This window comes from Apus apus, chromosome 8, assembly GCF_020740795.1.
Source record: "Apus apus isolate bApuApu2 chromosome 8, bApuApu2.pri.cur, whole genome shotgun sequence".
Lineage (NCBI taxonomy): Eukaryota > Metazoa > Chordata > Aves > Apodiformes > Apodidae > Apus > Apus apus.
The window spans coordinates 6977234-7002366 of NC_067289.1; positions in this window are offsets into that span (position 1 = coordinate 6977234).

Here is a 25133-nt window from a genome sequence, read left to right on the forward strand (position 1 = left end):
CCAACAGAAAGCACTCCATCTTTCCTAGCAAAATTCTGGGTAAGGACATTTTTTAATGAGATACTTCTAATGGAACAGAAGATCTTGAAGAGACTGCCTTGACTGTAAGGTCTTATTACATGATATATCTGTGATGGTCATCTCTTTCATACACTGATCAAGTTCCTCTTAGATACTAGTTACACTTTTTCCTCCCAACTAAAAGGCTGATCCAGAACCTTATTTGTCTGGTGATTAAAAGCATGTTCTGATTTCCAGCCTCAACATACTCTCAGAAAGTTTATACTTATTAATTCCTTAGCTTAAAGAGTTCTTGCTTAGTGTTTGTTTTCCTGAGATATTTATAGGGTGCAGTAACCTTCTCTTTCATTTCTATTTGTTGGTTTAAACAAGCCAAAACTATTAGTGCCCCCACATTAGATTGGAAGAAAGAAGGATGGAAAGCTCATTATTAGACAGACAGAAACCAGAGCTCTATTTTTAGTATGTTGGCTGGCATACTGGACAATTGTGTTGTACATTACTCTTTCCCATCTCAACAAAGGAGCCCCAAGTAGAAATGTATCCACCTCTGAGAAGTTTCTGAGTCAGAATGCCTCTTCTTTTCAATATCACATATTGGCCATTATGTAATGTTGTACAAAATGGGAGAACCTCAATTTTATAAAATTAAATTACATTCACAGAACTTAACAGATAATTTTACTTAATAATGAATAACAAGGGTCAAAAACTATTGTGAAAAATAGACATTCATTAATAATACACATTTTTTAATATATAAAGGGAAATTTTTTAAGTTGCATGTTACATTATCATGTGAATTCTTCTATAGATTAATAAATACACAGAAAATTAGTTCCAGTATTTCCCAATGGGGCATGTGACAGAGGAAGAGAAGAGCTGGTGTGAATACATCAGCATCAGAATCTCCACAGAAGCAAAAGCAATGCAAGTTTGCTGAAGTAACCTACATCTAAAATTACATCCCTGTAAACCACTTTTAACACTGGAAATCAAAGCAAAACTGATGTGGATTACTTTACAGAATGCACATTTGCAAGTTAATGCCATTTAGCTGTAACTCCAAGAAGTAATGTTTGGAAGGCAAACTCAAATAGTAAACCACAGAACAGACCAGAGCATAAATCATTCACATACAAAAGCCACCCCACAAGTTAACAAATGCTTGCATCTGGTGTAAGAACAGGAATAAATCTAGAAATCCCTTAGCAGGAACAGTCTGGTTTCCTAGCAGGCTTGAAGTTTATTACAGAACAGATAAACGGGAAGTTTTTGTTAGGAAAAGAAAGAAGCTGGAAATCTTTCCCTGAGGAAAGAAGTCTGGCAGAACAGTCACCACATCCTACCAATCTGTAAACCATGATGATCCTGTGATTCTAAAAGTCAGTGCTGAGCATGCCCAGCATAGCACCAACATGCACTAAGGTTGTGCAATATTAAGGGCACATTTACTATCTTGGCACCACCCTTCCTGCCCATGTAGCTCCAGAGAAGGCATTGCTTACCAAATAAAGAAATCAGCAGAAGACAAGGATAACAAACCATCACCTGTCATTGCTTTCTTTTCATCACTAGTGAGTAAACTGAAAATCATATCCCCATTGACACCAAAATTTTGACAACTGCAGTCAAGACTGATGAGGTGAAATAAAGGCAAAGGTGCGCTTTGGTGTTCTTTGTTTCAAAGGCACCACTTCATTTTAAGCACCAGGAGCACAAGGGATTGCCAGATTACTACTGCTTGAAGCACTCTGTCCTTCTGCATTAGTCAACACTGAAAAGAGAGCTCCCTTTGCACATAGTTTTCACTACATATTTTAAAAGTTAGTAAACCTACTGGGCAACATCTTTCAGTTCACTGTCTCAGGAGATGTTACATTCTATAAAAGCATAATGGCTCATGACAAAGTCACTCAGCATTGCTTCTCGTCTCTGTACCAATTTGACTCATGGTATTTCCCTGACCTGATGGCTTTCTGTTTGTAGCATCTAAGTGTCCCCAAAAGGAAACAACATTTTACACCTCATGCTTGCACCAGTCATGGAAATATGAGCTGCAAAGGAAAATAAGAATACCAAATATTATAAGGGACAGGCATCCCACCAAAATGACAGGATCTGTCAGCATTACAGCATGGCCTATGCTTCTCCCCATCAGCCCTGGCATTAGACCTCAGTTTCTTCATTTTTAGTAACAATAAAAGTTTAACACTTTTCCCCCAGATTACACAAGTTCTACTGTGAAAGTTATCTATGTTCCTGGAACAACTTCCACCTATAAAAAGACCGTTGATGCACACACTTTCTGTGATTACCCAAATACTTCGCTACAGAACAGGAGAAAGGCTGTTAACAATGAAGGGAAGACCAAAACTGTGGGATCTACTGTGGGGAACCAACTCTCCCAGTAATTCAAGTGCAGCTGATGAGAATAACACGCAAATAGTTAATTTTTTATCTGTAACACGTTTAGTCTGATCTTTTCCCCAATTTTGTTCCAATAGTTAAGGATTCATTTCTTGTCATTTGCTATGCTATTTGCAGTTTCTGCCAGAAAAATGATGTATTTGAAATTGAATGCCTCATGTATTTTGTAGATTATCATTGTGACCCGTGCTGCTCTGGCCTTTTCAGTATGCTGTGATTTCATTTGCTGCCATGGCTATTTAAGCTCTTCTGTCTCAGGCTTGCTGAACTGCAGGTTACAAACAAGAATGGTCAGCCAGACAAACCAAAAAATGTTTAAAATTAAATTTCAAAGTATAATAAAAAAAAGATCACTATCCTTCACAACAGGAACCCTGTGTTGAAATTTTGATACTTCCTCACAGCATGAGTTGATGATGAGCACAGGGACTGGTATCAGGTGAATCTATTCATTCAGCAAAACTTTAATGACAATGGTAAGCAAAACACGACTAACCCAATTCAGCTACAACACTAAAACAGTCATTACCCACTTTGAAATGTTAAAATGGTATTAGAAAGAGTCACAATTTTGTCTCTTTTTGGGCTTAGGAACTTTCCCTATTTCAAATGACTCACAATGGAATCTATCCATAGTATTGACTGAGTTCCTTTTTCAGAGCAGTGAAGTTAAAACTAATAGGATAGCAGAAATGCCTTGACACCAGAGAAAAAAAAAAAAAACACAAAACAAACAAACAACAAAAAAAAAGCAAACAAAAAAGACATGAGTACTAAATTTGTATTTCTATGAAAATTACAGTAGTTGAAGATACATCAGTACAGATTAATTCTTTGTGAATTGATCTTTAGGATGGTGGGTTTTTTTATCATATCCCTTATTAAAAAGAACATATTTGATATTCCTGGAGTATCAGCTTTGCCCTTCCTTTCCATTGAATAAATTATTTTTCCTTCTCACCTTTAAGTACATTATTAACTACACCAATGATCTTTGCTGTTCTCTGTAAAGTTCATAACATTAACATAGTCGTGTAAGACAAGCACACAATTTCGAATATTGCTAAATGCACAAATGTTTATTTATTCTACAAATTGAAGTGGTTACTCAATTATTATTTTAAAAAAGAATTTTTCTTTCTATGTAAGATGAAAACCATAATCGTGGAACGGTTTGGATTGGAAGGGACCTTATAGATCATCTAGTCCCCTGCATGGGCAGGGACACCTCCCACTACATCAGGTTGCTCAGAGCCCCATCCAACCTGACCTTGAACACTTCCAGGGATGGCGCTTCCACAACTTCCCTGGGCAATCTGTGTCAGTGTCTCACCGTCCTCACAGTAAGGAATTTCTTCCTATTATCTCTTGGAAATCTACCCCCTTTTGGTTTTAAGCCATTCCCCCTCAAGCTATAATTACTTTAAAAAAAGGTTGACAGTATGAGTAACAAGAACAATAGAATGAGCCATGTAATATGAAAGCAGAAATAAGCTGAGAGAAGGAACAGCTAGAAGAAGGGGCACCCAGCTTCCCACTCAGGCTATATGATGTGCCCATAGGCAGCTTGGCTGGCGAGTGGGGAGAGGATGCGAGTGATCCAATTGTACTGACTCCCTTCATAGCATCTGTCAGCATGAGGCACCAAATGACTAAAACCAGTCTCAGCTCCAATTCATTGCTTTCATTGGCTAAAACACTAATGTGATTTCTTCCTGGTTTATGCTGTTTAACAGGTCAATGCCTCCATATTCTATTTTTTACCAGGTAATGCAGAGCTGTGATCCTGGTTCCATCTGGAGCCAACAAAACTTTTACCACAAACTGCAGTGGGGGAAGACAACCAGTAAAGAAACCATATAATAAAGTCTTTTTACCTCTAAATGCACTCCAGGTGAATGGTATGATCTTATCTTACCTAGGATTTCAGCCTGTTGCTTCTGTGACCCCAATGTTTATTGTTGCTCTCCTGAGATCAATGTATCTTCTGAAGAGCAGTCTAAATGCTACACTAGGATTTACATAAAGTATATTTAAATTACAATAAATGCTACCTCATATTTTATACCTGCTGTGTTCTGTGCTGCTTAAGCATCTCTGCTGTCCACTTACACTATTCACACCAAGTAACTTCAGGTTACCTCATTTCTCTTCTAATAATCCAATACTGCTTTGAAAGGGTCAGCCATGATGACTACTTCACCCCCAAGAGTGCTTCTGCAAGTGCTTCTGGTGCTTGCACTGAGACATTGGTCTGATTGTTCATTTCCAGTCTAACGAATCTAACTTTTAAAGACTTCCTCAAAGTGATGTTAAACAACTGAATACTAATTTTTTTCACAGACACTAAGTGCTTTAGATGTAAATTACCTCAACTGCAGTTGCAGGAGTTCAGCAGTTCTGGAAATTGGGTTCAGCTTCTTATTAGCTGATGAGTAGCAGATTAATGTATTAAATTGGCAGAAACAAGTTTCCCTGTTCTCAGTAAAAGCAGAAGCAGATAACAAATCAAACTACCTTCCAAGGTCACATTGCTAATTGCACTGTGCTGGTCATCAAGTACCCAAATTCCACTCACTGGTATGACTGTAAATTACACAGGAGCTGGGATATTAAGATGTGCAAAGCTGCTGAGAGGTCAGAATGTTGTGCACAATTTCTATTTGCCACACCAGTTTGACTTTCGATGTTATCTAATCACACACAGGATGTTAGGGGTTGGAAGGGACCTCCAAAGATCGAGTCCAGCCCCCCCTGCCACAGCAGGACCAATTTCAGTAACAAAGAGCAGCATCTCAAAACTGCTTAGATAATTTTAATCCCAAGTAATCTTGAGTGGAAAAGGAAACTTTGGTCAGGTAATAGACTATTTGCCAAGCTGTGCAGAAAACAACCAAAAAAAAAAAAGTGACAGTGCATATTTTTTAATTATATCAGCAGTAGCACAGTTTGCCCTGCCATTGGTAAAATGTGACACTGTTGAGCATTGCACATTCCTAAACAGAACTAGGAATCATCAGAACACAATAGCTGGATTGCAAGATAGTTATAACACTTCAAAATGTGCTGATGACAGACTCTCTCTGCTGTATCAAGGGTATTGAGACACCCTGGGAATTCATATATTGGTGTTCATATGTTACCGCTTCTGTAATTATTTAGCCATGTTTTCTATGGGGATATAATTACCAAAAATCTGCACACCACTGAGAAATCAAAATTCAGAAAATTAAAGAATGAGAAAGAAGCTCTTTTTTACCATCCTAAAAAACAGCAACATACAGTAGATTTTGAGTGTTTTAACCATTGCCCCTGACAGAGGAAATTACAGTAATGCCTTCTCAGTGTGTTATGGACAAGGAGAACAGCAAATAGATCATCATTACAGTGGAAAGGGCAGTATCTCGTTAACTGCAATTATGAACTCCCTGCTTCCAGGGGACTAGAGGAAAGGGCTGGACATAGCTGCTCCTTCCTTTGCCCTCAAATAGTGCATTCTCTCTGAGGTGGACTTCAGGTTTACGGAAATCTAATATCTCTCCGTAGTTTTAATTGTGTTTTTTGTTTTTGTTTGTTTATTTTTCATGAGAAGATAATGACAAGCAGTGCATATATTACTGTTTACTGGTCATGAAGATACAGCTCAGGACTCAGCATTTTGAGCAGAAATCAGTAATAGGTACACAGCTGTTGCAGAATTCAGTTCAGGCTTGCTGGAGTTCTGCCAATGAAACTGTTGGATTTGCTCCTGCCTACATGTCTAGATGTACTCCCCACAAAACACTACAAATGGCTGCAGATGCAGAGGGAATCATAGCCTTAGAGCACAGAGAAAGTGGTGGTGGAGGAGAGAGGGATTAGAGGATGACAAGTTCTTGAAATAACTGAAATGTGTAAAATTGCTGATGGGTTCTGATAGCACAAGTAAACTTTTACTGCCAAAAGACTTTTTCCCCTTCTACTCAGGAAAAAACGGTCACATGGGATTTAAAAGTCCAAGTAAGCAAGGAAAACAAACAAGAGCTGGCAATTCACAGCACATGCACTGCATCGACTGTGAAGGATGCTTAAATCTGAGTTTTTCCTCAGCACTCTATTGAAGAGATAGCAACACAAAAGCAAAACAAAATTAAAAAGCCTTTGTCTGGGGGAACTCATAATACATGACTTCAAAAATTAAAAAAAAATAATAAATTTAAATAGTGTGCACTGCACGATTTCTTGCATTAGCCAGAAGAAGTCCCTGTGGCCTCATTAGGGCAGGTATGTCTAAAAGCACATGCTTTTAATAGATATACATATACAAGTCGCCAATTGTTTTCTGTATGATGAAATACTGAGATTACAGGTACAGCTAATCAATATTAAAAATCTGCACTCTTTTGTTCTTCTTTATAAGAAAAGTATGCAATTGCTGGCATAATAATGTTACCAATACAACTGTTATTGTTTTATTTCGAGAACAGGGCTGGGAAACAAGGTGTTTCTTACTGTGTAGGATTACAGGTTGCAAGTGAAAGCTGTTCAGGTTTCAGCACACAGATTTGCCTGTGTCCATCACGACCTAAAACACTTTATTCCATTTCTTGTCCCCTCTTAAACAAAGGAAATACCAGCAAGGAAAAAAGTTTATGAAAGATCTGCCAGAACTAACTGCAGGGAGCATTACAATGCCCAGTTCTTTTATGAAGCCGACAGCTAGTGCCTTAAGCTCAAGTATGTTTTCTACATAAAAATGAAACAACCAAGTCATGTCATTTTATCTCTACTGTTGCTACAGTTCTACTCATCTTTCTCAAGTTTGCTCCTGACTTTACCTGAATTACCTCTCTAGAGAAAGAAATTTATCTATGAGCAGTCTCAGCAGAGCTGTTTGAGGTTGAACATGATGGACAGCAACACAAGGAAAATAAGGATATAAGCACAGCTGATAAGGCCTTCTTCCAGGCTCCTTGAGTGATACTCCTCAAAAGGCAGGAACGACTAATTCATGTCTTTACAAAAGGTCAGACTAGGACTGACCATTCAAAAAGCATGCAGAAAATGAGTTTGCAAATAGCTTAAATACAGGTTTCTCAAAATGCAAATTTTGCATTCAGAGTCTGTATCTCTAGAGAGGATCAGAAGAGGTTCCTTTTTCTCTATGTAGTGCTGGATCAGCCACTTGTTAAAGAAGAGTCTGATCCCTGCTGTGGAACCTTGCCTTCATCCGTCCTTTCAGGCTGATAAGACCATGTCAGCTCACTAGCACAACAGCGACAGACAGATGGTTAGAGAGAGGCTCCTTGCTGCTTTTAAGGGGTAGGTTAGTACATACATACATTAGTCCAGTCTCATTTCTTGACAAACTGGTTCACGACTTTCCTGCACAGAACTGAATGAATGTGAGCTTTATTGAGATATAATGAAGAATTCAGTACTCTTATTATGTTGAATCAATACACGGACACAGAATTTCAAGTAACTTGAAATAAACTCCTTTGGTTGCCTCCATAAAAGTCCTATGAAAATATTTCTAACCTTGTTACATATCAGCTTTACAGCTGTCATCCCTTTTATTTTCCCTTTAATCATTTTGTCTACTCTTCTCCCAGTCCATCTTCCTTTTGCATTCTTTATTCTATTCCCACTTTCATTTTGATCTTACTGCCAGAGGGCAAGAAATGATAATGGTAGTACAGAGAAAGTATTCAGGTTTTGGAAAACAGAGGGAAGTGAAGAAATCCCCCAAATACATAATGACAGATTTCATTCAAATTCTGGAGTATCAGGCACCTTGAATAGACAGCGACTGCATAATTTTTAAAATTATAAAGAAATATTACAGTTTCCAGCCTTGAATCATTTGTCACAACTGAAAATACCCTGCCTTTCAAGTAAGGAATCTAATTATGCCAGTGCTATTTTTGCAGGTCTGACAATGAAGCTGTTAGATGATAAAGACTGATGAAGATATTATTTACAGAACTATGATGTGTAAATGCCATTTATTTTGAAAAGTACATTAGAATAAATGTTAATTGGTGATAAAATATCAATGAAAATAATGTAAAGCTTTCATATAGACTCAGTCTTTCATTCATATGTTGTGAACATATGTTCACAATATCAAGGTCAATACTTAATAAATTGGCAGGCCTGGTTGGATATGCATGTAGCCTAATAAGCAACTACCCTGAAAAACATTTATATAAAAGAGCTTTGGTCCAAACTCTATATACTTGGCAAGAAAATGCAGCTTCTTCATATTGACACTTGGAAAATGTTAAAATATTATGAAAAGTTATTCTTGGTCTGTACTATAGCACCAAGCAATCACAATGGGATCAATTAAGCTTTGTTGGACTGCCTAGACTTTTTCAGTATTTGGTTGCAAGGCTTGAGAACAGGTGGTAGAGACCAAGGGGATTCTTTTGTGTTCAATAGCTGTTTTTTATGTCCTTATCTTACGGATTTGCCAGTACCTTGTAAGCTTCTTTTACTCCCATAAAAGCACAGAGGGAATGAATGTCATCTCTTATTTATTGCAAATATCTACTTTGTCATTAGGAAGAATAAATAGTAGTACACTTCATAAATTCAAATCAGTCAACATCTATATTTGTTCTGATAAGATTTATAGACATAGAACAAATGTTATCTCAGCAATCATTTCTTACAGTTCCAGCACTGCATATGAAGCCAGGCACAGAAAACTGGTCTACATGCACAGTGCAGGAAAACAGGGATTAGCACCATGTTGTTTTAAACTGAGAATTATATTGAATGTTAATGTACTCCAAAATACTCAGGTTGAAGATCCAATGTATTCATGTCACCAAATAAAAGTTTGACACCAACTGAACTTTAGGCCTAGGCTGAAATGGAAGCTACTTACTAGAGCAATTCCTTGTTAAACATGAATATTATTCCATTTATGTAAATAGATTTCATTTCCCCTAATGAATGATAGCTAATTGTTTATCAGTTTTCAAGTACTTACTCAATTTTATTTTTATACAGTTTCATTAAAACCCTGTAAGCTCATTACTTACTTTTGCTCCCTTCAACTGTGAATTCTGTGATCCACTCTTAATTTTTATCTTATTTTAATACCCTGAAAGTTCACATTGCCTATTGGGGGGGGGGGGGGGGGGGGGGGGCAGGAAAGCAGCTATTTGGTGTATTTAGAAATTAATTCTCAAAGCCATGTCCAGTGGCAATAGCCCTGTACTCTTAAAAGAGACAAGTAATGCACTGACACTAATGGAATATTTTAAATCCCTGAACATTATGAAAGACAGAACAGAATAAAAATGCAAGTAGAACAAGTAATGCTCTGCTTGCCAGTATCCTCATGTATCCTCAATCTTGCAGTTATGAGGTTGTGATCCAGCAAGGTTTGAAGTAAGCAACACAGATAAGCAAATATTTTTTGCTTGGTTTCTGTTTCAAACATGATGTTACTTGACTGGAAGAGTTGCTGAAACTGAATTAAAATCTAGAACTACAGAAATGCTGCAGACATTTTCCTGAATACAGAATTACTTCATTAATAATATCTGCTATCCTAAAAACAGCAGGACAACACTAGGTTGTATAGGCAGGCTGTTCCATGGTGATGAAACATTTTATTTCTCTTTTACTTAAAGGTACTGGTATGATGGTTACTTTTTTGGTTCCTGGAAAAGCTAGAAATATGTAGATTGCAATAAGTTTGGGGGGTTTTCATTTAATTAGGAGGAAAAAAACCTCTCAGTTCAGTGTATTTCTACTCAACTTGTACTCATTCTCAAGTGAAATGCTTTTGTTGCATAAGTATCTTCTTGGTACAACACAGATCCATTAAATAGAAAATTTAAAAGTAAGACACTTGAGCCAGTTATTCATTTTCATTACCACAATTCAAATTCACACAGTTAAATAGATCACTAATAAAAGACCAGCTGTCCTCACAGCAGTAGGTTAAATTCTTAGCTTCTGATTTGACTGAAGCACCTTCAGCCTAACACTAAACTGCATGCATTCCCAGACTTCTAACTTCAGACTTCTTCTCCCTCATACATACCCAAAGTCTAATTTTGTCTTGCAAGTACAATCCTTTGCACACTTTGTAGTTCTCACCTTCTTTAGGTAACTTATTCACTCTCTAGGATGACAAGGAAAGGTGCACTTTGAAAGGAGGTAGTACATTTTGCCAGGTAACAAACATTGCATAGGAAAAGAACTGTTGGTCACTACATTGCTATAGAAACTATTGGAAGCAATGTTTGCCTAATTTTTACACCCCTTCACCCCCAAGGGGCTTCGTGGAATGCAAAGAAAAAATGGGATCTGTATAGAACAAAGAATATCTCAATATCATTCCCAGTTGATCCTGACGTTATCTCATCACCTGTATAAATCTCATGGGGATTTCCTATAAGAAGTTCCCATCCATTCCATTTCCTCAAATGTGGCTGCCTTCAACAGACAACTTATCCTTGATAGATCCATAATCCAAATTTTATTTTAATTAAGTTTCTAATGTTCAGAAATATTCATACTTTTTTCCTTTTGTTGATCATTTACCAAGTTCCAACTGTCCATAACAGGAATTATTTCGAGCTCTGGGTCACATTTTCCAAATACCAAATCAAAACAAAATAGTAGCTAGGCTACTCCTAACTACTACTGATCATCAGTTTTTAATCAGACCTGTTCAGACCTTCTTATGTATAAAGGATCATAACATTATAGCAGAATAATAGAAGCAGTCACAGCAGTGCGTAATCCATATTAAAAGACTTAAATTTGATTTAGAATTACTAAGGGGAGCTATAGCAAAGATTGCTCCTGAACCTAAAATTATCCTTAAAACAAAATACCTGGGTGAAGGCAGTGCAGAATGGAGTTGCCCAAGGATTTTGTGTATACAGTGACACTAGAGGGGTGCCTATGCAACCCACTCACGATACAGGAAGAGACCAAGAGCTGTCACGCTGCAAGACTAAACTCTTCAGACTTAAACTTAATTCTGGCAATTTGCAGAACAGCCTATGATAGTGATGTACGTATGAGAAAAAACACACATGAACCATGGAATTGTCATCTTCCTTGCCCATAATTTTTCCTATTTCTTTTGAGATCTGTAATGTCTCAGTGATGATAAAAAGACCGAGAGTACATATTCCAGCCTCCAAGGGATTTTTTTGTACTGGTATATTGAAATATTTCATTTAATCTAGTATTGGCCATATGATAATGCAAGGAGGCAATTTTCAGAGGCATTAAGATACTTCACAATACCAATTAATCTTGAGGCCATGTATTTGTTTTCATCCTCTTTTTGTAAATCCTTCATCCCAAACTGTCTTTCTCACTTCTGTACAATTTGTGGAGGAAGAATTTTAAGTCTGAACAAAGTGAGCAGACTGTCATGTTCCAAGTGTAACTTTCTGAACTCACAGTAGTATATTCATGATGGACTCAGATGAGTTCACACAAGGTTTCCTTTCCTGATAGTTTAGGGTTGTCTCCAAGATACACTGCTAAGGTGGGTGTCACATTTTCAACATAGCCTTACAGTAAGAGCAGAGAAAGAGGAAAAAAACCTTTTTTAAAAAATTATATTAAATAGAAAACTAAATTAGGACACAAGAAGATTCAGATAAGATCATTCAGAAGAGTCTGCTGAAAACATCTGTAAAGTAATTTATGAGAATTTATGAGGAAAGCTTTCTGGAATATTTCTTCCCTCCTCTACCCCAAAGCATACAAAAGTTCACACAATTACATCACACAATAACATTTGAAAAATCTCATCCCTTGAAAAGTAGAATTACTTCACCCTCTATTACACAAGAGTACTATGCCTCTACTATAACAGAGATCAGTAGCTAGATCATGTTGCACGATGCACATGGTATCAGAGAAGGACTCATGGACAGCCAACACAAGTATAAAAGGGTTCCTGTATTATTTAAAAACTATGTAAAGGTGATTTCTTAAAAAAAAAAAAAAAATGAAGAGAAAAAAAAGAAAAACTTCTGGTTACTGCAGATAATTACACTTTGTTTCAGTTTTCAGTTTACTTTCACTTCACATAATAAGCCTTTTTTTATTTGCCAGGAAGATTCTTTGTCATATTTTTTCCTTCAGTTTTGATTGACAAGTACATCATTAGAATTATAGACATGTTAATTAATTTAGGGATTGAACACTATGACTGGACAGTGTTTATTAATTGGGAAAATAAAATTAAATCATGACTAGACATTTTTATACAAGTCAACTTTGTTTCAAAAGCATGGGTTTGCTCTAATAAGAAATTGATTTGGATGTATAAATGTATCCTTATTAAAATAATTTTAAAAGTTACAAGGCTCAAAGAAAAATGCTATTTTCTACTCCAGCAGAGCATGTAATAGTTTTGTCATTATAAGCAAAGTTTAACTTACACAGAAGCTGACTGCAGTTCCTTGCAAGCTTTGTTCGAGAAGGAATGGATCACACTTCAGCACGACATGATTTATCAATATGCTATCTGCTTGCTTGTTACTACCCATTTTTTACTATTACTTTAGAAGAATAATTTACTTTTTCTTTCCATGGGTTGTTCCTTACTTTTAGAGGCCTGTGTTGACTGTAAATACTGAACTGTATTCACTTGCCCACTTAAAACAGCCACTCAAAAATGTAAAATGCACTTTGATATGCAGCTCACAACACACTGCTACTTCAAATAGTATCTTCAGAATTCACTTACCTTGTGAGAGTCCTGATAACTTTTCATTCCATTAATATAGGAGGGAGAAAAGCATTGAATCATAACTTATTTTACACCCCTATACAGTGGACTATTTGTGATTAAAAGCATATTTAAAGTAACTGTATAGATACCCTGATGCCTATTGTCAAATCAACAAACATTTATGTCATTTAAAATCTTTAGGAAGACCCCTCTGAGAGCTATCAGAGCTATCAGCACATTTCCTAGTACTAACTAGTATAAATTATAACTTCTGGGCTTCAATGATTAAATACAAGCTTTAGAGACTAATTGCACTTCTGATTAATACTTAAGTCAACTAGCTCTTCTAACAGGCAATACATCACGTCTTCTTCTCCATCAGAAAGCTACTTGGAAATACACTTTTTGCAGTTGATCCAATCCTTGAAAATGTGCTGGGAATAAAGCATGGCATGTAGCATTACACACACACAGGTGCATCATAAAAATACATAATAGCACTTGAGGTCAATTTCTGTAAAGCCTTATATTTGGATCAACAATTTCAGAGCAATCCTACAATTTAACCACTTCTGTAAATAATTTTTTTAACCAATTTCCTTACCTGACATCCGAGAGCTGTTTGTTGTTTTTTTACTGAGCTTACTGTGAACCTCCTCCAGGAACTTGATCTTTTGAGACATTTTTCCTCTCATTAGGCTTCTTTGAGATGAACAAGCTGGAAAAAGATATTAAAAAAGAAAACTATTATTTACAACTTGCATTTTCAGTCATATCAGCAATGCATGCCCCTCTCAAATGGGGCTCCTACTTTAGCTGTCTAAAAGTTAAGATCTACTTGAAGATGTTTATTTTGGCTATCTCTACATTCCAATTCCAGAGGATGACCAATCTGTAAGACACACGCCAACAGATGTTGGTATAACCCAAATATCCCTCACCACCAAGTACAGACAACAAGCTTAATTCTGAAAAAAAATTGGCAATTTAATCTAAACTAGGTGAAGCAAATCCCAGTGCTAACAGCAGCCAGGAAATGCTACAATTTTTATCACTTCCAGTAAACTGTTGTCAATTGAAATGTATTTACTTAAATCATCATGAAATTTGCATAGGATTAATGTAAAGTTTGTTAAAGCTGCTTAAGCTCATTTCTATTATTTTATAATTGATAGGGGCTACAGTTACCATAGCTCAGTGAATGCCTGGCAGTATTTTAGTAACACTCATTAGCCTCAGCTGCCTCACCCACACCTTGCACTGCACACCTGAAGCTATGCAGAATTAAAGTGTCTTTTCCAAATCAACCAGGCAAGGCTGTACACATCTTGGCTGGTGAGACATTTCATACCTCAGTCCTGTTCCTAAGTGTATTTTTGTTTATTAGTAGTTTGCCATGTTATTATGGCACTAACCAGTATGTTATCAGATTTCCTTACAACAGTTACACTTTGTACAGTGCCATTTGAAGCTGTTCCTTGGGAGCTATAAATGCCAACAGGGCTGAACATGCACTGAACATGCACATTTCAGCCACTCAGGAAGCCACATGCTACTGCCAGAGCCCTGGGCACCGAGAGCCCTGAATTTGTTAATTAAAAAAAAAAAAATCTATGACCTGGGAGAGGCTGATAAAGTACTTTTTAGTGGAAAGTATCACAGTTAGAATAACTAAAGGAACAAGAAGAAAAGGAAGTATGATGATATTAAGAAGACACTGCAGGAAATAAAGATCAGAAAATGAATATATCTCAAAGATATATCCCAAAGCGTCTAACACAGACACCATGCTTAGAGAAAAAATTTGAGCAAAGAAGAAAAAAAAAACACCTACAAATTAATTTCAAGAGGTTGTATCTGCTCTAGCTGGCTCAGCATTAAAATATATATGTCTAGCTGGCTCAGCATTAAAATATATACCATTAGCTGGCCTATAGGAGTCACCAGCATTTTTTATTCTATATTCAGCATATCTTTTTTATTGAATTAACAATTGTCTTTCATTTCTACAGTTCAACACAGTATTGAATGAGGGCAGAGAGTGACTTATACACATTGATTTCCACTTTTCAAGTGCCCCATAATGTCATGCTCTGATATATAAATAATAAAGTTTAATCATAATAATTATAAACTTTAAGCTTTTTTTTTATTACTATTTTATTTTTGCAATACACAACTGAGTTTATATCATAGCAGTAATTTATTGGCCGGAAAATGAACTTATTAGTCATGCACAAAATGTGATTTACAAATAAGCTAGATTATTTATGAAGTATAAAATAAACATGATTCTGGAAAGCAAGTTGGAAGAGGACAAATCCTATTCAGGCACCTTGCTTTTATTGCTCACACTTTTTCCAGCTAATGGAGTGAAAAACTATTGTTATTTCTCAAGTATTTTAGCAAAAGTGAAAACTGAAAATGAACACAAACACTGCAACAACACCACAAGCAATAGTCGTATATCTGTATGATTATCACTGCTACCTTATCACACAGAAAGCAAAATCCTTCCTCTCCCAGGTGTTCCTAAACCAGCAAAACTGCTACCAGTTTTCTTGCTCTCCTCAGGGTCACCATTTTTCTGAAAACACTTATATCCTAAACCCTTCCAATCTCAACAAAGCACCTGTACTATAATAATCCCCAAACCATGTATTGTATTATATTATATTTTGTTGAATTGCTTCCTACCTTTTGTGTTCCTGAGCAGCTCCCTGCTAGAGCACCTTCCTTCTGGCCTTCCCGGGCGTGGAGCTGCCTCCCCCCTTGCCATCACAGCTGTGCCTGAAGCCACAGGTGCCCCTCGTTAGTGCAGCCCTCGTGGCTGTGCCACAACCAGCTCCAGCTGGGTAAACAAAGCTTGCCACAGCCAGCTCGCTGTAGGGAGAGGATGAAGAAATTTTGCAACAGAATCTTGCAGCAGTTTGAAACAAAGTATTTGGACGGTTAAACAAAATACTTTGTTTCATTTATATCAATAGAAACAAACAAACAACCCTACAAGCAACTGAGCAAATAAAAACCTTAAATTTTAAAAGCATGCAGATAAAAATGTTTCTAATATTGTTGGAAATGATACTGGGCTTTTAACACCTAGAGATATGTGCAAGCTGCAAAACAAAGATTATGGATGTTCATTCAGATTTGCAGTGAAGCCCTGCATTTTTGCTAACCAGGGGAAAAAAAGAAAAATCAAAGTACTTCACCCATCCCTCTGCTTTGGCAGAAGACAGATGAAGGGTAAGGCTGCTCATTAACACTATATTTAAAAGGGAAAGAACCACAGTACATCACAGTGCTTGCTGGAGGCAATGATATGGCTTTAATTGCTGAAAGCTGGTCATCAGTAGTTGTGTCATCTGATCATGCCAAATCCTGAAGCTAAAGTCTGTGCCATGCTATCATGGACAGCACGCATCATTTTTAATGCAAATACTTTACAAAAGCACCAATGTAAACAGGCCCAGATGCATCAGAGGCGATAAGGCTCTGCAAAATTGCTGCAAGCAGAGAATGACTTTTGCTACAGTTTTCAGCAGCTTCTATACATTACTGAGATGGAAGGGTGCACAAAACAGTATGTTCAATTGCAAATAATTAATCAAAATTGGGATGTGATTCTTAATTTTTTCTTCTGTTCTGACCATAGTTAATTTCTTTCTGTTTTTACTTCCAGGAAGGAAACTTGGTTTGATACATGGCTTTTAATAATTCCCAATAATTTTCTTCTTTTTACTGTCCTGATTTTTTTCACCCTTAGTTTTATTGTTATGGTTTTCTGGCCATATGAAACCAACAATAAAAATGCCTCAAGTTATTTGAATTTTATAGTGGTACTATCAAACACATAAATGCATTCTGGAAAATGTTTCTGAAGCTCCTCTTTTTTAAGGTCTAAACCTTTTTGTCATCTTGAAGAATTCACTACTTGCCCAGAAAGACATAAACCAATTATCTGCAGGGCTAGACATTGTGTCTCAAATAGGATCTATGTCAAGAACAAAGTGAAGCAGGTTTGCAATATTGAGGTTACCTAGTTGCACTCATTTTTATGAGAGGGAGAGTTATATGCTTAAGCACCTTTTGCAAAGGTCCTTGACTTCTATGTACACATTAGCAAAGTCTCCAAAGGCATTTAAATATCCATGAGAAACTACAGAAGTAATGCTTGAGTGAAAGAAAAAAAGTTAAAACAAGAAATAAAAATTCAACCTGAAGTTGAATGGAAAGTATGGACTTTAAAACATGAGACATTATTTAAATTATTGTGTTGCTCATATTTATGATCCAGGCACTAGTCTCTGATTATGGAATAAGCTGAGTAGAGTATGGACTCCAGAAAAAAAACTCTTATACAGTTATCATGTCAGTTCCTAGTTAGACACTAAATGTCTAACCCATGGAAACAAATGTACATTACAAAAGGAACAGATTAACGAATAAGCACTTTTCTTTAGAATATCATTATTTCATTTATCTGAGATCTTTTACTTGCTATTGGTTGCTAACTCTTTTGTCAAGACACTAAATTTAAGCAAGGTCATAAAGGTTTCCTAAGCATATACGAGAGAAAAGGGATGCAGAGATAGATCAGTCCTCACCTAGACTGCTCTAACTCTGTGAGAAAAAGGATAACGAAACTGGGGTAAAAATTAAATCCTAGGTTCTGATGTGAACTTCACAGTCACATTTACCTCAAAGCTGAAAAATTATGTTACAGAAATTAATATTAACATAAATATGTTTTCAAAGAAACATAAGTTACCTAACACCCAGTGTAATACAATGGAAGGAGCAAGATGACATTACATTCTTTAAATAGCTCTTGAAAAATCTTAGCTACTCAGAACAAGTGCAGCTTGCACACTGGGAATTGTGCCAGGGCTGAGCAACACAGACTAGTCCAAGAAGGACCACCAATCTCTCTCTAAAGGCTGGAGGTTGCATTAAATCAAAACTAGTTCCATCAGTAGTATTTCAAGGAGGGCATGACTCAAAAGTAATCTAAAAGTAGTCACTAATCCATTATTTCTAGGAGAATATATAAGCAACAGATTACTCTTCAAAGTGACTTTAACAGCTTTCTTCTGACCAAAGAAAACATGTAGGTTTTAAGAAGCAATATTAAAGAGAGAGAGTAGTCTCTAACCTGAGGAATCAGTATTACCATCTTTAGGGTTTACAAACTTTGCTGTGCATATATTATGGCTGGCACTTGGAACACCTCCTCCCCTCCTTCTCTGACCTTGGTGTCTGCAGAGATGTTTATCTCACATATTCTCTCTCTGGCTACTATCTGCTCCAGGTTTCTTTGGAGTTTTTTTCCCTTTCTGAAGTGTGTTCTCCCAGAGGTGCTACCACCATTGGTGATGGGCTCAGCATTGGCCAGCATGGGGTCCATCCCAGAGCCTGCTGGCATTGACTTTAAGGGACATGGGGGAAGCTTCTAGCAGCTTCTCACAGAAGCCATCCCTCTAGTGCTCCCACTACCAAACCCTTGCCACACAAACCCAATAGACTAGACAAAGCAGAATGCTTGATACAAAAGAAATTGAAACCACTGAAATGGAAATGGGTTAATTATTTGTCCCTGGTTCCAATGACTGAACTCTAAAATGAGAAATTTTGGAATTTGGAAAAACCATCATAAAGAACATACATTACATTTTATTCGTGTTCAACAATCCACTTTTAATATAACTTCTGTCTAATTTTAGAGCCTTTGTGCCACGGAGAACTTGTAAATATGTCCAGCAATGTGAACTCAAGATTCATTTGCACAACATCTAATGAAAGAAGGAAAGAAGGCTTTTAAAAATATATGACACTTAATCAGAAATATACTACCTCTAGTGATCATAAGCAACTGAAATACATCTGTGATAAGCAAACATAGCTCAGGCATCAGGTCTACATACCCAGCTGTATATACTTAAATCAATTTTTAAGAATTCAAACACCTAGTCCTGGTTAAGCAGGAAAGTGAAGCACATGGATAGTTCCTGCTGACTTGGAAAAGGACTGAAGGCATCAGCATCCACACTGCAGTTTTCACATGCTTAAAGTTAAATGTTGTTAGTTACCTTTATGAAACAAGTGGAAAAGACTGTGAATGCCCCTCTACGTCAGACTATTCATTTTGTTACCTCCATCTGCACGTAAAATTTTGACTTTCATACTAAGAAGCATTGGTGCAATAATCATGATACAGCATAAAAAATTTATTTTAGTTTAATAACTCCTTCAGCATATGCCCACTGCATATCAGCCACTGCCATTTTCATCACAATGTAATACTTCTTGAAGATTCTGATACTACTGGTCACACACAGTTCTAAAAACTCATCATTGTGGCTGGCATAGATAAGGTAACTGGGTATTCTTGTACAAATAAAAGTGACTTGTCACCTTGTCTTTGTTTAAAGAAAATTAAAACAAAGCATTGGTCATCTTTAATCAAACTCTTCCACTTCTGTCACTATCAAATTCAGCTCCCATTTTTCCTCATTTACTGATCTTTTCTAATCAAATTGAAAACAAGACCTTCAACCACTCAGGGAGAAAATGCACAGAGATATTTCCAGATGTATTGCCTTCCTGTATCTAATTTAACAATTAAATTCTGCAGAAGTACAGGGAGAAAAACATAAAACTATGTCTGTCAATTATAATAGTATCTGGTTTGGCTAGAAGTAAAAACTATAAAGATAACTACTTGAGTAATATGAAGAGAAATGAAGAGGAAATGAGAAATCCAGACATAAAAGAGGGAACAAATCTGTGAGCTACATCAGCAAAATCAAGGGAATCCCAGTTAGTCTGGCACAAATTAACATTAATTCTGGATTTTTTAGAACTGATTATTGAGTGACTTAACCTAAACAGTTCCAACCCCTTCAATAGCCCGAAAAGGTAAAAATGAGGGACAAAGCAAATGTAATTTCCTGTACAATGAGCTCTGCAGTACCTGAACCAAACATTTAAAAACTAATTAGTGCAGCTGCCAAAAATGGCACAGCTACTGCAGGAACAGTTTGAGAAAAGGCTACAAAATTCATCACATCTTAGAAAGCACTTGACTGCTTGTTATTTTTTTGGAGGCCCTTGTTGATATGAATTTAATAACATATGATAGCATCAATAGGTCTTTATAAAAACTGTTCTATTCCTGAATGTTTTCAAATGTGTTCCTCAAGTCTCTAGCAACATTTCAGAGACATAAAAATCTTCAAGCAGTATTTTCACTGAGCATATTTTTGCCTGAATATGTGACTGACTGACCTGTTTGACAAATCAGTCTGCACTTAGAGGTGTCAAACTGCAGACAACAGCAGAAGGCATTGTGGTCTTGTTAACAGCTGCCAACTTCAGAGTTCATCATTTGTTACCATCTGGGATATTTTTTAAAAGCTTCAGGTTAGTAATTTTACTTTATGAATTTTTAGGAGATGAACAAGAGGGGGGGTAAACCATACAGCTACAAGAGGTAAAAGAAAACAAACCAAAGATATACAGTGAAATTAATCAAAACAAAGTGATACAGACAATGAAATATAAAATAAAAACATATTCAATAAGTGATCAAAACATTAGTCACTTGAGATTGGAGCTAGGGGGATTAAAGTGAACCACCTTGAAGAAGAAAAAAAAGAGTGATTATCATAAAGTATTTCTGTGTCTGGCAAAGATAACTGAAACCACAAAGTGTAAATCTAAATAAGAATAAATTGAAAACTAAAAGAAACACCATAAACTGAACAGATACAGAACAAATAGAACAGAAAAATAAATTGCAAAAGAAACTGTGCAAAGGAAGAAAGTAATAATGATAAATGGCATGGCAAAAAGACAAAAAAAATTCCCTGAGGAAATGGCTCAAGGGAGCAAGCTCTTCAGTTATAAGGAAAGACAAAAGTAATCTTGCAAAAGTTAAAAAAAAAAAAAATTAAAAATGGGGGGGAGAAGGTGAAGGTGGGTAAGCTATTCTGTAGAGCATTTTCCATACTTCTTCATTGTTAATGTAGTCAGAGACAGGGAAAAAAAAGTCAATTGCATTACAACGTGCTTGGACTGTGATGTGATTAGCCAGTGTGAAACCACAAGATGAAGCCATTAAAAACACATAAATCAAGGAAGAACATATATTGCATTTGACAATTGGTGCCTCTGGAGCCAAACTCTGGGCATGTGACCATGGGGCAAACTTCTGTGATCTTCATCCATCTGATACCTGAAGACAAGGTCTTCCCAGCACTTCTGCGATATACATGCCTCTCATATACAAGCTATAAAACTGCTTTTAAACAAAAAACATCTGGTTGATAACATAGACTGTTACGTTACGGGCAGCTGTGATTGCACTCGTGAATTTGAGGAGCTAGAGGAGATCAAAGCAAGATAAGCTTATGACAAGAAACTCAGATGAATTGGAAAGAGCAGATGAATTGGGTACAATGCCAGCTGAAGTTCCAGCCTTTAAATACAGATAATCAAAGGGTATGCTGATTATTTTTTTCATTGTTTTTTATAAGGTTACTTTCAAAGATCAAAATCTTTTTCCTTCAGTCATTTCTTGAAATTTAGACTACATCAGCAGAAGAAAAGGTGTTTAAAAATTGGGTAGCAGAAATATAGAACTTTTCCTCTAAGATGGGTGGGACCAAATGACCTTAAGATGTTCCTTCTGTCTTAATATACTCTCTTAGCATCTTGGTCCTGATTCTAAGCGTTAAGATAAATTAGCAATGGAAATACTGAGGACCTCTTTTTGAAAAACCAGTTGTGATTCTCTTATAAAAGTGTGAGGTCTCACTGAAGCATTTCCAACAGGTAAGGTATTAATACATATTAAGGTATGAATATATAGTACTGTTTATGTAGGAGTTTTTGATGTTGAAAGGAAACAAATCTATGTTAATTCTTTCCCTGCAGTTACAAAACTGATTGTCCATTACTGCCGTGTATCCAACTGCACTTATGGTATGTGTAAAACTTAGTTATCTTTGAGGGTTTGCCCCGCCCCGAGTGGAACTTGGGTTGAAAATGTATTGAAGGGGACAGAGATGAACCATATGAGTTCTGTACAGGCAGAATGAGAAAAGTAGTATGTTAACCAGCACTAAAAATGAGCAAAGTGTTCTGTTTGAGACTGGAGACACATTCAAAGCACCAGGTTTGTGAAAGTAATATGAAATCATACTGTATTGCATATTTGGTCTGAGTGTTTATATAACCGAAATAATTGTGATAAGTATTCTTCTTGTATTTGAAGCAATTGTGGAAAGCAAATCTGAGTTGTCCTTCAAGGTTATGATAGCAGTCAATATTCTGTTTAAGGTTTTTCTTCAGCTTTGTTCAAACTATGAAAAAATATAGGAAGCCTATTCTGTTCACAGAAAACAGACCTCCCTAATTTAGTGAATGTGAAACAAATGAGAAGAAATAATTAGGCATTCCTTAAATATGAATATGTATTAAATGATATAATATCACTGCTTTATTAAGTAAAGCTTAAGATAAATACATAATTAATTCTGATGAATTTTTTGTAAGTCACTTTTCAATACCATGAATAACAGAGTAGTATAAACAGTTTACAGGGCACTGCTCTGCCTTTTCTAAATTTTTTTCCTGTGCTGTCCTATCTCATTTCATATTATCATTTATGACAATGCTGCATAGAGTCTCTTCTTAAAAACGAGCTCTCAGTGCTAGCTATCATTAAGGGTAGCTATGAGCTCCTAGGGGTCAAATCCAGCTCTGCTCTGGCTTTGTTGGACACACAATTATTCCAGTGTTCCATGGTCTGGAGGAACAAACGAGGTGGTACTTAAGGAGGAAGGGCAGCAGACCTGTTAGCCCTTTCCTCTCATTAAACTCATGTCTCACATGGGTATTGGGCAGGCCAGGCGGCTCATCTAAGCTCCTTATATCTGACTGATGGGCATTTTATTGTGTATCTATTGACCTGTAAAATTCCCATTTTCCAAATTTGAGAACAAACACTTGAATGTCTAGAATAATAATGTATTTTTATTTGATAAAAAGAAATAAGCTGACTTAGCAGAATGCAAATGTGTTGACATTTTTGTTTTAGTTTTTTCCTGAGGTATGAAATCGATTTTCTGGTTTGGGCCTTTCAATTAATGATAATGAGCATCACTATAAAGCTAAGAACACTCTGCTAATTATCTTGAGCACTGAAGGATCATGGAAGACCCGTCCTTCATGGAGCTTTTGCAGTCTCAGAAATTTAACTCCTCCTTTCCATCTGTGAAGTCAAGCAAATATTCCCATGACAAAATAATATTAGGAAAACATTCCATAAACTTGTAGCCACTTCATGGCTACTCAGCAGGCTGCTGCTGAAAAGAACCAGCCCCATATTAACTAGCCAGCTGTCCAAAGATCAAACAGGAAGAGCCTGTGTACAACCAACATTTCATGGCCTTCACAAAGCTCAGTTGAGCAAAAGGAACTCCAATTGGTTTTGCGTTGTGATAAAGAATTATTATATACTCCCAAGATTAGCTACATTTGGTCTCAGCAGTTTACAAATGTTTATGACCTTACACAGTGTGGGAGATATTGCACATTTTGTGACAAACACATCACTTCAGAGGAACAAATCAATATACAAATGCAATAGCAATAAAACTGATAAACTCATTCCAGAGAGTCAATTTGATATATAACTAATGAAAACCCATTCCAAGCAACATAAAAACTAGACAAATTATACTGGGTTGGCCCTGCTATAATTGAGATGACACTATAGCCTGCTTTGCATTGTAGACAGTTCTAGAGCTGGAAGCATAATCTAAATGCAGACCTTATACTGATCACATCAAATCAGAACTGCACATCAGTGGAATACAGGGAAGCAAAGCTGAGAACAAAACATGACTAAGAGTGAAAAGATATGGACAAATCATGCAAATATGGCACCTCCAGGTCCAGCAAAGTGTCTGTTATAAGTCAAGTGAAAAGTCTTAAAATCAAAAAAGCTTGAACCAGGAGTCATTATTAAAAAATTCAGAATAGCCCTAGCATACTTCAGCTTTGCAAGCAAGTAATAACTACAGCAGTGGCATTTTGCATTAATTGAAATATTTTCACTGATGTCTTGGGCAGATCAGATAGGAGAAAACTGCATTATTCAAGTGCAGAAGTAATAAAACTATAAATCTCAATATATCTTAAAGGCATAGAGGCAATCTCTCAGCAATTAAGAATAAGGTTTAAAGGGCTTTCAGTTACATGAAGAGGTTATTGCACTTTTTTTAGGAAGATGGGAGAGATTTTTCAAAAACAATTTCAGAAAGAATGTGCAAGAGGTAGGCACAGGGCCACAAACTGGAATGGCTACTATATAAAAAAGATAAAACTCTTAAACTTAATTTGATGGAAACTGGGTTTGGAATCTGAATCTTTTGCTTATTAGACCAAAAATGAGCATAAACTCTAATCCAGTGTTTGTTGTTACATAGAGAAGAAATGACAGAAGAGGAAATAACTCACAATTAATCATTTAATTGAGCCTAGATCTGCAAATTGTGCAGTGAGATAAACACTGGACATCAAGTCTACACTTTTGTATTGCTCACTAGTCTTGATCCAATGCAGGTAGAACATGATAATAAAAATGAAAGTGGTCCTGCAACAGCACTTTGCATTCTGAGAAGAATCCACTTACAGTTGTTATTACTAGCATTGGGAAACTATAACATCAAATTTATTCCTACATCCACATATGCAGGGATGTAATGATGATTTTGACCACCTATCCTCTCTTTCCATGAAAAGGAGCAACTCAAAAAAACATTAGGAGATGATGATTCCTGTCACAAACCTGCTTGCATCTCAAGAAGATTGAAAACAGTTTCTTGTGCTAATAATTGTAAGCCACTTGCTGCTTTTAAATTGCTTGCTCACAGCCTCATGTAACTCTCCTACCTATGTAACT